Source organism: Phoca vitulina, unplaced genomic scaffold (genome assembly GCF_004348235.1).
Source record: "Phoca vitulina isolate PV1807 unplaced genomic scaffold, GSC_HSeal_1.0 scaffold3, whole genome shotgun sequence".
NCBI classification, from domain to species: domain Eukaryota; kingdom Metazoa; phylum Chordata; class Mammalia; order Carnivora; family Phocidae; genus Phoca; species Phoca vitulina.
Genome location: NW_022589706.1, coordinates 11,709,773 through 11,722,433, shown reverse-complemented (window position 1 = coordinate 11,722,433; position 12,661 = coordinate 11,709,773). Strand labels below are relative to the sequence as shown.

Here is a 12,661-nt window from a genome sequence, read left to right as displayed (position 1 = left end):
TGGTTGCCTTGCGTGTAATCTTTTGCTTCATTCAAATTGCTATTCTGAGAAGGTCCCCCACTACAGCCATTTTAGAGTCACTCTTACACATGATGAACTGAGTATCTGTGGGTGTTTTTGTGATGCTTCTCTACAATGAGGAATGTAGACAACATGCCATGCAGAGGATACTGGCGGTTCAATACCCACTGCAGCGATTCTCATTTCCCAAACAGGAGAAAATGACAAGAAAATGAGAGGAGTGGTGTGGAAATTCACAAGCTGACACAACAGTTGGGTTCCTTGAGTGAACTAGTGAACTTTACATTTGCTTCAAATATCACATGTAGCTGGTCTGCTCATGGTGTTAACTTTGTGCCAGTATGACTGGAAGTGTTTTCTCTTGCAAGTAAATGATAAAATAAAAATGCAACTTGTGACTGCAGGTAAAGACAAATTTTTAACAAACACACCAGGATTTATACATGCAAATTATTCCTGGCCTTTAATGAGATGACCTTGAAAAACTGTTCCTGATTTTGATGACACTGATAGAATCTTTTGATAAATTAACCTTTTGAAATTATCTAAAAAGCCAGTTTATAATCCAAGGATGAAAATCCATCTTCTTATTTTGCATTCACACTCTAAAAGAAAAAAATCTTACAAATTCAACTATAGACTATCAAAAACTATACAGTGTTTCTTATCAGAGATAGCTTATATTTTTTACATCAGGAGAATGAAACTTGTCAAATAAATTCTATAAACAATATTTTTGAAGAGAAGTTAACACATTTGAAAGAATTCTGTATCATGGTTTCTACAAATCTTACAAGAAACATTTCTAAATTGTTTTCTTGGTTAGTTATTCCATATTTTTTATAATAATAGAGTACTTTAGACTGTTTAAGAAATTTTCCATGTATTTCTATTTAATTTTCATAACTAATACCATTTTTACAGATAAAGAAATTGAAATTTAGAGACATTTCAGTAAGTTTACCAAGGTCCCAAAACTAATAGCAGTCACTAAACTAAGTCTAAAATGTGTCTTCTCCATCCAAGTCTACTGTGTTTTTAACCAATATTCTTTTATTTTCTCACATCCCCTAAAATAATTTTGAGCAATTATGTACACTCCTGCACATTTTAAATTGAAGTCTAGAATGTTTTCATCATAACTTTAATTACCATAGTTCTGGATGTTATAATTCCCAGCATACTGCAAATACAGATATTTTAAAATAAAATGTGTTTTTTCGCTTCTCGGCCTTTTGGCTAAGATCAAGTGTAAAATAAAATGTGTTTCATCCCTCTTTTAAATGTATGAAGTTGAATCTAACTGCTATGGCAAATTGATACCCATCATTCATCCATTATTTTTCTTAAGAGGTAGGAGTGTTTATCTTTTTTTCTTTACTTTTTCTAGAGACATTTATCTAAGTATGTACTTTTTATGGTTGAAGCCTTTTATTCATCATGCTATCATATTTCTCTGCAAGAAAAACATGTATATGAAATGTAATTTCATTTTGAAAAAAATTTTCTGACTATAGGGATTCAAAAAAATTAATTCTCAGTTTAGTTGATTAATAAGCATTAATAGTATTGATTTAACATAACATAATAAAAAATAAAATAAAATAAAATAATTTATTTCAAATTTTAAAAGTAATTAAAACAAAAGAACAAAATGTTCTCAAAGTACTATCTCTTGGTTCATATTTCCATGGAAAACTCACATTAATTACCCGAATAAGAAAGGACTCATCATCAATCATAGTCCTCCTTTACATTCTTATGGATGTGAGTGATGAAAATTTTGCTCATAAACAGTAATGTCACCTCAACTCATATCATGTTTATTGGGTAGTAGGCTTGGGTCCAAATGCTTGCTGTTTTATTTAACTCATTAGATCCTTACTATGTAGCTCTATAGAATAAGTAGTATTCTTATGGCTCCCTTTGTATAATTTTTAAATTTCGTAATTTTAAAATACTTACATTTACACTTACCATTTTGATCTCCCTGAACTTCAGTTTATTTACGTAAACTGAGATAATAACATTACCAGCCCCACAGTTATTGTAAGGGTTACATGAATTAATATATCTGAAGTGCCTAGCTATTAGTGCTGGCTATTAGAATTTAAAACTTAGGCATAGAGAAGGTGATAAACCGCCCATGGTCCCACAAGTAAGTAAGTAGGTGAGTCTGAGTTCAGCCAGAGTCTAGCTTTTTATGGCCCCTTTAAAGTGTAGCAAGTAGATTGGAAAGGAATGAATTTTGTTTCGTGTCACAATTCTTTGAACTCCTTCCGATTTATTTGTCAAAAATCACCTAGTGATTCATCATAAAAATCATTTTGGTGATCTATCAGCTGACAAATTAGTTATATCCCTTATTAATTTTGTTGAAATTAATAAATTAAAAATTGACTTTGAAATGATGTGTTACCCTAGGAATTAGCATCCAGTTGGAGAATAATATATTGTATTGTCCCGGTATTTGACATTCCAGAGGACTTTATACCTCAGGGTCATATACCATAGTAAGTTTCTGAAATGGGCAAGAAGTATGCTTGTTTGTTTCTTTTTCAATGGGAAAATGGTTTATGAAGGGGAAGGTATGCAAAGAAAATCAAAAAAGTTGATTCTCTTAACACAATCTATACTCCCTAGAACATATTTGTGCCCACTTCCTTGCTCTAATCAACCATACAGTTTTCTGTGTGTGGAAATCAATGAGATAGAATAACATGAGATGGCTGTCTCCACCCTATTTATTCCAGGTTGAGCCTCTCAGTGGAAGAAAAGTAAGTGAATGGCTAATACTGCATTTCCAGAGGTCATCTGTCCTTGCACAGATGGAAGAACCCTTGAATTAAAAGTGACATCCTAGCTGTGGCCTATCTTATACATAGATCATTAAATAGTTTGAAGGGTCCTAAAGAGGAATTGACTATTTTGCTAGTATATTTCTAATAGAATGTATAGATAAGAAAGGAGAAATTATTCTTCTCTAGATTAAAAATAACCAAAATTATCTTTAAGTTAAGAAAGCAAAAAGATTCTTCTAACTATGGTATAAAACCAGATTTCCTCTAAAAGAATACACAATTGTATAAGAGACAGGATGCATAGGGCAAAGATCTATATATCATCACTCATCTCTAGAAGAAATGTCTACTCTAACTCTACCATGTACCCCCAGCTATGTGTCTGTTCCTTAAAATTACCGCTTGGAATCAAGACATCTGGTGTGTACATAATAATTCATGTTTAAAGATTATTTTCAGATAATCAATATTATAGACAACTGACCTGGATTACTGAGAACTCTGGTGGGTTCACCTATAAGGATCTCTTCACTGTTACTCACTAAATTATCTTACTACTATACTCATAAACTTGGAAAGTATTCAAACAAAAAGCCACACATTTCAAATACTATTCTGAGGATGCCAAAGGGGAAGTTTTGGAGAATATCAAAATATTATCTGGATACATGGTCCAACATTCCAGGAAAATTATGTATCAGAACAAGGTTATAACAAAAGACTTCATTTTGATTAAATCGTGTTGAGTTTTGCCAAAAAATTCAATTTAATAATTAGAAAATTAACAGATCATTATTCTAATAGTTGAAAATTAAGGAAGTAGAATAAGATGTGTTTTTTAGTACTTCCTTTTCAAATGGATAATGTTGAATATGTAGTTTGTATATAACTATGTCAAAGGCTAGATAAACTTTTTAGCAGAACTATTCATGATGACTCAGGGGAGACAATGGTAATTGTCTTTGGGATTCTGGTGTCCATTTATTGATAATGTAACTCTTGGCCTAAAAAGATCTCAAAAGTCCCACGAACAAATATTGTAGAGATAACCATTCATTAATATTAAACTTGTTAACATCAACCAAACGGACTTATTGGTAGTTGTTTCTAGAAATTCATATTGCTTTTATTTCAAAAGTATAACATTTTTCAGGATGCCTGGGTGGCTCAGTTGGTTAAGTGTCTGCCTTCAACTCAGGTCATGATCCCAGCGTTCTGGGATCGAGTCCCACATGGGGCTCCTTGCTCAGCGGGGAGTCTGCTTCTCCCTCCGCCTGCCCTCCATCTGCCGCTTCCCCTGCTTGTTCTTTCTTTCTCTCTTCCTCCCTCTCTCTTTCTCAATCTCTGACAAATAAATAAATAAAATCTTTAAAAATATATATAACTTTTTCACATAGAACTGTACACACACAAAAGAATATTGTGAAGTTGGCAACTGAATTTATTTATAATCACAGTTTTTTATAATTTCAACCCTGCAATTCCACTTTCTAAAATCAAATAGTAAATATCAAGCCTTCAAATATTTCCTAAATGTTGGAAATCTAGGTAGTTTTAGTTCTAAATATAACTTTCTCTATTTCACCGGATGCATTTTATAAAAGGGAACATCATATAGTAAACAAATAAGTCTTTCACTTATTATCAGGTGACCTTGCCAACTAAACTGATTTCTCTGAATATTCGTTTCCTTATCTACATAGCTACCTATTTCACAGCATTATTGTGTGGCCCTAATAAAAAAAATGTACTTGACAGTTCTATGAACAATTTAAAGTAGTATAGAGATCTAGATATTTAAATACTGGTCATCATAAATTCATGCTGTATCTCTTTTGGTTCAAAAATTGCAAAATTGGTTGAAAAATGGCAGCTAAAACAACCTTCTTTATATCATTCTTCATGTTCTCACAGCACTCTCATCAACCATGTCTTTCAAGCTTTTAAAACGTGGTGTTACCTTAGATTCTTCTCTCTCCAGTCTTGCCAATTTTGCCTCAGGAATACCTCTTGAATCTGTTGTCTTTCTATATTCCCAAATACCAATACCTTTGTTCATCTTTTCATCTACTCTTGCCTTGTCTGTGGAAACAACTCCTTGTCTAGCATTCTTGTTTCCATGACTTTTCTTATTCAAATTCATCCTCCACCATGCTGCAAGGATTATCTTTTTAAAAATGCAAATAGATCATTTTTGTTCTTGCTGTAACTCTCCATTTTCCACAGAAAGTAAGACCTGACTCTTCCTTGAATCATTCATGTTCATCAAAATCTACCAAACCTAATTCTGGAGCACACCTTGCCTATTCTCCTGGGTGTCTTTTGCCCCAGCCATTTTGAATTTCATAATTCCACAAATATGCTTTTTCATCATTTTCAGCCTATGCTAGGTTATCCTTTCCATAGAATGTTCTCAAGTGACAGGATTGTGTAAAGATAGAAGTGAAAGCATTTCAAGTTGAGAAGTACCATACTACAAAATTATTATTAATGCTATTGTACAAATCTTAATAATTTCAAAAATCTTAGCCCACACATACAATGACAATAGATTTTTTTTCTAATATCTATCTTAAGACTGTCCAAGAATAGTCTACTATGTCATTTAGCTCACCAGAATTTAAAAATCATATAAAATGAATAGTTTTAAAACTGAATAGCTTTGGTAAAATAGAATATTCAAAAAGGTTTCTCCTTCATATCTCTTGGAAATTGTATATAATTGGATATAATTTGATATTATAAATTTCAGTCCATGAAAATTACATTCTGAAATAATTTAATTAGTTAAGAATTGTAAAATGATACTGTACTTTTCATTTTTTATAATTCCTTTATTTAAAATAGCTGAAGGTCCTTTAATAAACATTTCTGTGATAGAAATATGTAGAGAGCAGTTCCTCTTCAGACATCAAAGCAAGGTCCGAAAAGGGAAGATTATCCTTTACTACATATGTAGAGCAAACTTGAAATTGAGTTTCTGAGGCCAGTTCCACTAAAATCTGGTGTTGGAGGAATGGAGCCAGTAATAATGATAATGCTTTAAGAAACATTCATTGAGCATCTCCCATGTACTAGGTGCTTTCTCATTTAACCCTCAAAGCAATGCTAAGGCATACATATTTATATTCCTTTTTTTTTATATATTAAAAAATGAGAGTAAGAAAAGAGCAGAGACTCTTCCATGGACACTGAGCCCTGAGGCAACAGAGCAAGAAATCCTTTCATTCACAACCATCTATTGTATGTCCACCATGCTCAGTTAGTGCTGTGGCCTGGAATACAAATGATGAGTACACCCGAGACTCGCTCTTCAAGAACAAATGTTTATTGGGTTGACACTCAGGACTGTTTGGCTCCTCTCTCTGACAGCACACGGACTAAAGCATGTCAAATTATAAAACATGATAGAACTGTTACCGTTATTTTTATTACTATCATAATTTTTTTCTCTCACATCTGCCCTGCTCTTAATCCTGATGACCTTAAATTTCTTGATCATTTTCTAAAATAGAGTAAAAAAGAAAGTGGATGGAAAATAGAGAGGGTCCTCCTACTACTGGGCCTTTGCACCTGGACGCCTTGTCTGAGTACCTTTGTATGTTGGAGCCTTGGCAGAAAAGAGCATTAGCCTACAATACCTGCACTCCAGATCATATCTTATTAAACTTGGCCTACTTTCCATTGACCTTTTTTCTCACAGATTTGGTTTCCCCACCTGTTCAGACTTCCCTTGTGGATTTTTGGATTGAACCTGGACCCAGTTGTATAATCCCTGGTTTTGATGCAGAGTGCATTTTGAGTAGGATACTACCTTCTCCAATTCCAATCCATAAAATCCTAAGGAAGAAGATTTAAGTGAGTGGAAGGGAGAATAGAAGATAAGGAGGCAAGGTGAGACTACTCTGGCTAGACGGCAAGCTTCAGGAGGGCAGAGAACATGGCTGTCTTGTTTACTACTGAATTCACAGTATCTAATATAGCATCTGGAATCCATAGGAATTCAATAAATCTGTGTTGAAAACCGAAGGCAAGGCAAGGAGAGCCAATGGAGGTTTCAGGATTACAGAGTACTTTTCCTATTTTCAGAGGAAATACTCTGATAATCCATCCTCCTCCAAAAACATTTTTTGAAAGACGAAAAAGAAAATGGATAAACTTGATTCAACATCAATCCATACCATATACAGCTTGATCTACTGCTATATCTGGTAGCCATGAATTCTTTAATATCAGAGAAACCAATTACTACCAAGCATGTGAAGGGTTCTTTATATGTACTTAAAATAAAGAGGAGTATAGATTTGGAGTGCAAAAAGAAGTAAGATGACTAATGTCTTCCCAGTAGAAAAGTTATGAAGCCCTGGGACATTTTACAGAGGAAACTTTTGTTGGATTAGCACCCCATCTGTTTGAGGAGTTAGCAGAGTAGTCCTGTCTGGAGGCCACAGTGGGGATGAGCTTGCTTAACATCCCTTTAAACTCTGAGACTTGGTGATTTTTGAACAATTCATTCTAACATAAATAATTCACAAAGAAGAAAACTTACACCAGAAGTGTTTCAGTACTTTTGCCTTTAATAATGCCTGAGGTCTTTCTTGGAATAAAAAGGAAAAGGAAAACTGAAAAGGATTACCTGCTGACAATTAGAGCTGTGTCAGTGACAGTTAGCCCCAGTCCAAGGGGCAGGCCAAGTTAGCTATGTCAAAACAGAAGGGCTCCAACAGGGTAGTCTTTTTGACATACCTGTCATTTATTAGATTTTACTCAAGTGAGTTGGCTGGCTAAAACAGTTTTTTCATTGCAGAATCACGCATTAACTCTGTTTTCTTAAAGGATAATGCTTATAATTTGTGCAAGATTGCTTGAATTTAGGCAGACAGTCTGTTGAGCAAAAACTCCCAAATTTCTTCACAGGACACTGTAAGTTTTCTTTTGCCTAATAGAAGGCAAAGATGGAGTTCTGCAATAAAGCATTTTTTTAATACAGCCATAAGATATTTCTGAGTTGTTACTACTACATAAACTATGCTGGGTTCTCAGGGGAAAAGAGACCAAAGCATGGTTTCTGCCCTTCCGGAGTAACTAGTCTAGGAAAAAGGATGCCCAAATTAACAAAGATCAGCTCATTCTGAAACAAATCTCTTTTTGGTTCATGGGAGGTAGTTGTTATAAGACTGTCTTAATTTCTATGGGCTGTACAAAAAGCAGTTAACATTTAGAATTAATATTATGAAATGTTTTCACTGATTTCAAATGAAACCCAGTGTTCCTTCAAGCTAACAAAATTCCCGCCTAGGAATGTTCTTTGTGTCCCTCAAGTGATTGAAAAATTGGTATCCAATGTTAGTTGTTATCTCTAGACTTTCCAGTACTTTCTCATAACTCTCAAATAATAATTAACAATCAATTCCCAAGCCATCAACAACCATGTTTATTTAGCATGCTAAGCATTGTACTGGTATTTTCCAAACACCATCTCAAATTACCACAAAAACCTACAAAATAGGCATCATTTCTGGTTGAAAACAGACTGAGAGTGATTATAGATCATCTCCAAAGTCATATATCTCAAAAGTTTTCAGTGCCAAAATTCAAATTTCAACTTATTTGGCATGTGCTCACACTGCACTGGACCATTCCACCTTTTCAGAATCTGCAAGTTTCTTGCAGATCTGCTTCCTCCTTTTTCTTCTCTTATGCCCCGCTGTAGCATAGACCCTCACTAACCCCTTTAAGGAACAGAGGCATAAATAGAAAGAAAGAACAAGCTGCTTACTGATTTGAAAGAAGATCATTCCAGGGAGAATTAAGAGCAGGTACTGTGCCTGTGTCAGTAGGGTAAATAGAGCATCCAATAATTTGAAAGAATGCTAAAGAGATTGCCGTATGAAAGAAGCCGAGCTTGGTAGAAGAGAACTTTAACAATAAACAGAGTGATTATTATCTCAAAAACTATGGAAAACCACTGAAAGGGTTAAGTTAAATTTGGGGTGAGAATGGGATTTAATCAGATTTGTGTTTCAAACATAACTTACTCATCCCTGAGATGTCTATCATAGGCTGTCCTTGGGCCCTCTCCCAGTGTCCCAATCCTGGTTCATTTCATTCTTATTCTTTATCAGAAACTCATGTCCTTTCTTTCAGGACATTGTCTCAAAAATGGTTTTATAAACATTAATGTGAAGAAGTCATCTGCTCCTACTGGACCATGAGCTTCATGAAGGCAGGACCAGGGCTGGTCTTGCTCACCATTGTATTCTAGGACAAGGCACAGTTTGGCATAGAAGGTGTTCGATGGATATTTCTTCAAATGATGAGGAGAAATTTAAAAAACTACAGGGATGCACCCTCTAGAGAAAAGAGCTGAAGCAAGAGTGCTTCAACAAATATAAATGATAAATATGAGACGCTCGATGGCAGAAGAACCTTTTCCCCAGACCCAACCCAATAAAAAGGAAAAGGAAAAAGAAGAGAAGGGAAGGAAAATAAAAATGACTGGGACTAAGCAAAAACAGTTTAACTTAGGACATTGGAGAAGACAATCATATAAGATGATATTAGAAAAAGGCTAGTCCTTTATGGATTTGGCTTAACCGTTGCTGCGGGACAGTTAAGTCTCAAAACAAAAGGCTTTGATAACTGAACAGCCATGCTTTCTATGAGCAAGACTTTGCCCCAAGGGTTGGGGCAGCAAAGAGGAATTTTAAACTAGATTTCCATTTAGCTAACATAAACTGCATCCAGAACATGCTGTGATTATAAGTAATGTTATTTCTGATTTTTTGAGTGGATGCTAAGGGCTACCAATTAACTTGAACTTCTAAAATCTTTTGAACTCATCTATTCATGGAAAATTCATTTTCCCTTCCTTCCCCACTGTGTCTCTCCTCTACTTTATAATACTATTTCCTGCCCCCCTTGGGTTGCACACAGAAACCACATACATATTTTCTATTAGTGGGTAAATCTACTGAAACTCTTATGAGAGAAACAGGCAACATCACGACAATTTTATGGGATGAACCAAGTGTACCATGACAACCACAAAAAGATAAACACTCCTAAAAAGCTACTCTGGGGGCATGTAGACAGGAAATGTTAGTGGAGGTCAGAGAAAAGAGATCTTTAGGGCAGGAATAATCAAAAGAGCCTTCAGGGAGTGCAGAGAACATTTTATCAGAGAGGTGATTCCGAGCAGAGGTGGACAGAGCTGATTGTGGTATGACCACAAAGAAACTTGATGGATGGTAGGGCCGTGGGGACATTGAAACTCATTCATCCTTCCCCCTAAACTCTCTCGCTCAGGAATGAACCCAAGAATATATATTTGGGGGCATAACAAAACTTCTTCCCCTTATCCAATTATATGATAAAAGAATCTAAAAGGGGAAATTTAAAAATTCAGGTTGAAAAGGCTTTTCAACACCAGTGTGCCCAGAGAATTTTTTTTTCTTGCCTTAAAGAAATTCAATCTCATTCATTCTTTGTGATGTTAAACTGAGGGAAAGCACTTTATCATGCTTCTGTGTAAAGAAGACAAGATTAGAGTGATGTTGGCAATGACAAGTCTGTTCTAAATATTACATCTAAAGTCATAAAATATTTACATCTTCACTGATTAGTAGATTAAATACTATTGTGCTTCAAATCCAATATATGTGTATTTTGTGCATACTTACATATATATAAAAATATGTATGTATGCTTTTTCTTTTTTAATCTACATTAGACAACATCAAAGTCCTGAATGGCTTGCAGCTAATTTTAGTGAAATGCTATTTTAGAAAAACCTACTGACTATATAGGTATTTTCTTTGTTCTGCAGAAAGAAAATTAATTTGTTGTATTAATGGATATATTTTTAGTATGCTGTCTGTAAAGCTTACATAAATAAAAATTTCTCCTTTGTTTCTTTTTGCCCAATCTGAAAACATATACCTCAAAGCAAATATTTTCATGGTTTTAATTTTCTTTCTGGAACTCATCCTCCCTAAAAATAAGTAATGAGCCATTTTCTCATCTTCCTTTGCACTCCTGCTGGGTAGATCTGAGGGTGAACTTCAAAAAGCATTGCTATGACTCAGTTGCAAGAGCTGGTGTATAGGACAACAAACTGAACTCATTTGAGTATAATATTTTCTTTCCTGGGGCATGTAAGAGAAATATTCATGTTGAGAATAAACAACATTTATTGGCTCTTCAAAAAATTTATGTCATGCTTACAGATTATAAACTGATGAGTAAATAGTCATTTGAAGAAAGAAAACTATAGGATAGGGAACACGAACTATCATAGAACTTTCTTTCTCCCTAGAGTCTGGCACTGCAAGGATGTATAAGCAGTCTTCAGGGATCTAAAAGGTCCAGGACTTCTCAGGGAATTATTATCTCTCAGAGCTTTCTGATAATTCCCAAGAACTCTGGTAAAAAGGCAAGCTTCTTTCTTTCTATAGTCACATAGTCAAATGCATTTCTTACAAGAAGCAGATTACAACATGCTGGGTGTGTCATCCAACCAAATAGGCTGGTCACCATTTTGACCATCTCTATACTATTTGGCAAAAGATGCTATTACCAGCCTGCTTTTGAGCTGTTGACTCCTGAAGAGGCACGGTGTGACTCTAATTAGACCTTGGGGCCAGTTATTTGGAAACAACAAATATCTAAGTGCCTACAGTGATAAATAAGTAGGGTACAATGCTGAAAGAGATAGCTGATAATAATAATTAATAATAATATAATAATAATACTATTGTCTTATGAGGAATAGTGAATTTATTAATTACTTATTGAATGCCTGGTGCTGTTCAGAGTGCTTTAAAAAGAACTAATTCAGATAATCCTCACAACAACCTTATGAGCTAAGTATACTATTATCACCATTTTACAGCTGAGGAAATTGAGGCCCAGTGAGATTAAGTAACTTGGCCACACTCACTCAGCTAGAGAGGAATTTTAAGAAAGGCACTGTCTCTACAGCCCAGCTGCTAACCACTCTGCTAAATTGCCTATAATTGCAAGCTACAGTGGAGCACTTGGGGAAGAAGTTCTGGGAGTGGGTTTAGGAGATAGGAAGGTTTGTATAGAGAAATTAGTAGATAAGCTGAGTTTCTTTTTCAATTAAAATATAATTTGTATACCATAAATTTCACTATTTTAAAATGTATAATTCAATGTATTTTAGTACATAATCAGGGTTGGGCAGTCGTCACCATTAGCTTGCCAGAGCATTTTCATCACCCCAAATGAAACCCCATTCCCATTAGCAGTCACTCCCCCTTCTCGCTTCCCCTCAGCTCCTGGTTACCCCTAATCTACTTTATGTCTTTATGGATTTTCTTACTCTGAATATTTCATACAAATGGACTCATACAATATGTGGCATTTTACATCTGGCTTCCTTCAGTTGGCATGATGTTTTCAAGATCCATCCGTGTTGTAACATGTACTGCCTTTTCATGGCTGAATGATATTCCATTGTATGAATTTACCACAATTTGTTTACCCATTTATCAGTTGATGGACACTTTGGTAGTTTACACTTTTTGACTACTATTAATAATGCTGCTATGAACATTCATGTACAAGTTTTAATATGAACATATGTTTTCAATTCTCTTAGATATATAACCAGGATTGGTATTGTTGGGCCTTATGATAACTCTGTTTAACTTTTTGAGGAACTTTTAAACTTTGTTTCCCTAAGTGGCTCAACCATTTCACATTTCCACCAGTAGAAATGAGTGTTCCAATATCTCTACATCTTCCCTAACAATCATTATTGTCCATCTTTTTGATTATAGCTATACTAGAGGGTATAAAATAGTATCTTATGG

At 34.7% G+C, this 12,661-nt stretch overlaps 1 protein-coding gene and 1 pseudogene across 3 annotated transcripts in view; both read left to right on the top strand.

The window, feature by feature from the left end:
- The window catches only part of KCNIP4 (potassium voltage-gated channel interacting protein 4), a 1,108,185-nt gene that overhangs the window by 937,038 nt on the left and 158,486 nt on the right, over window positions 1-12,661 (top strand). The window lies entirely within an intron of this gene.
- LOC116630369 lies at window positions 1,241-1,391 on the top strand (annotated as a pseudogene).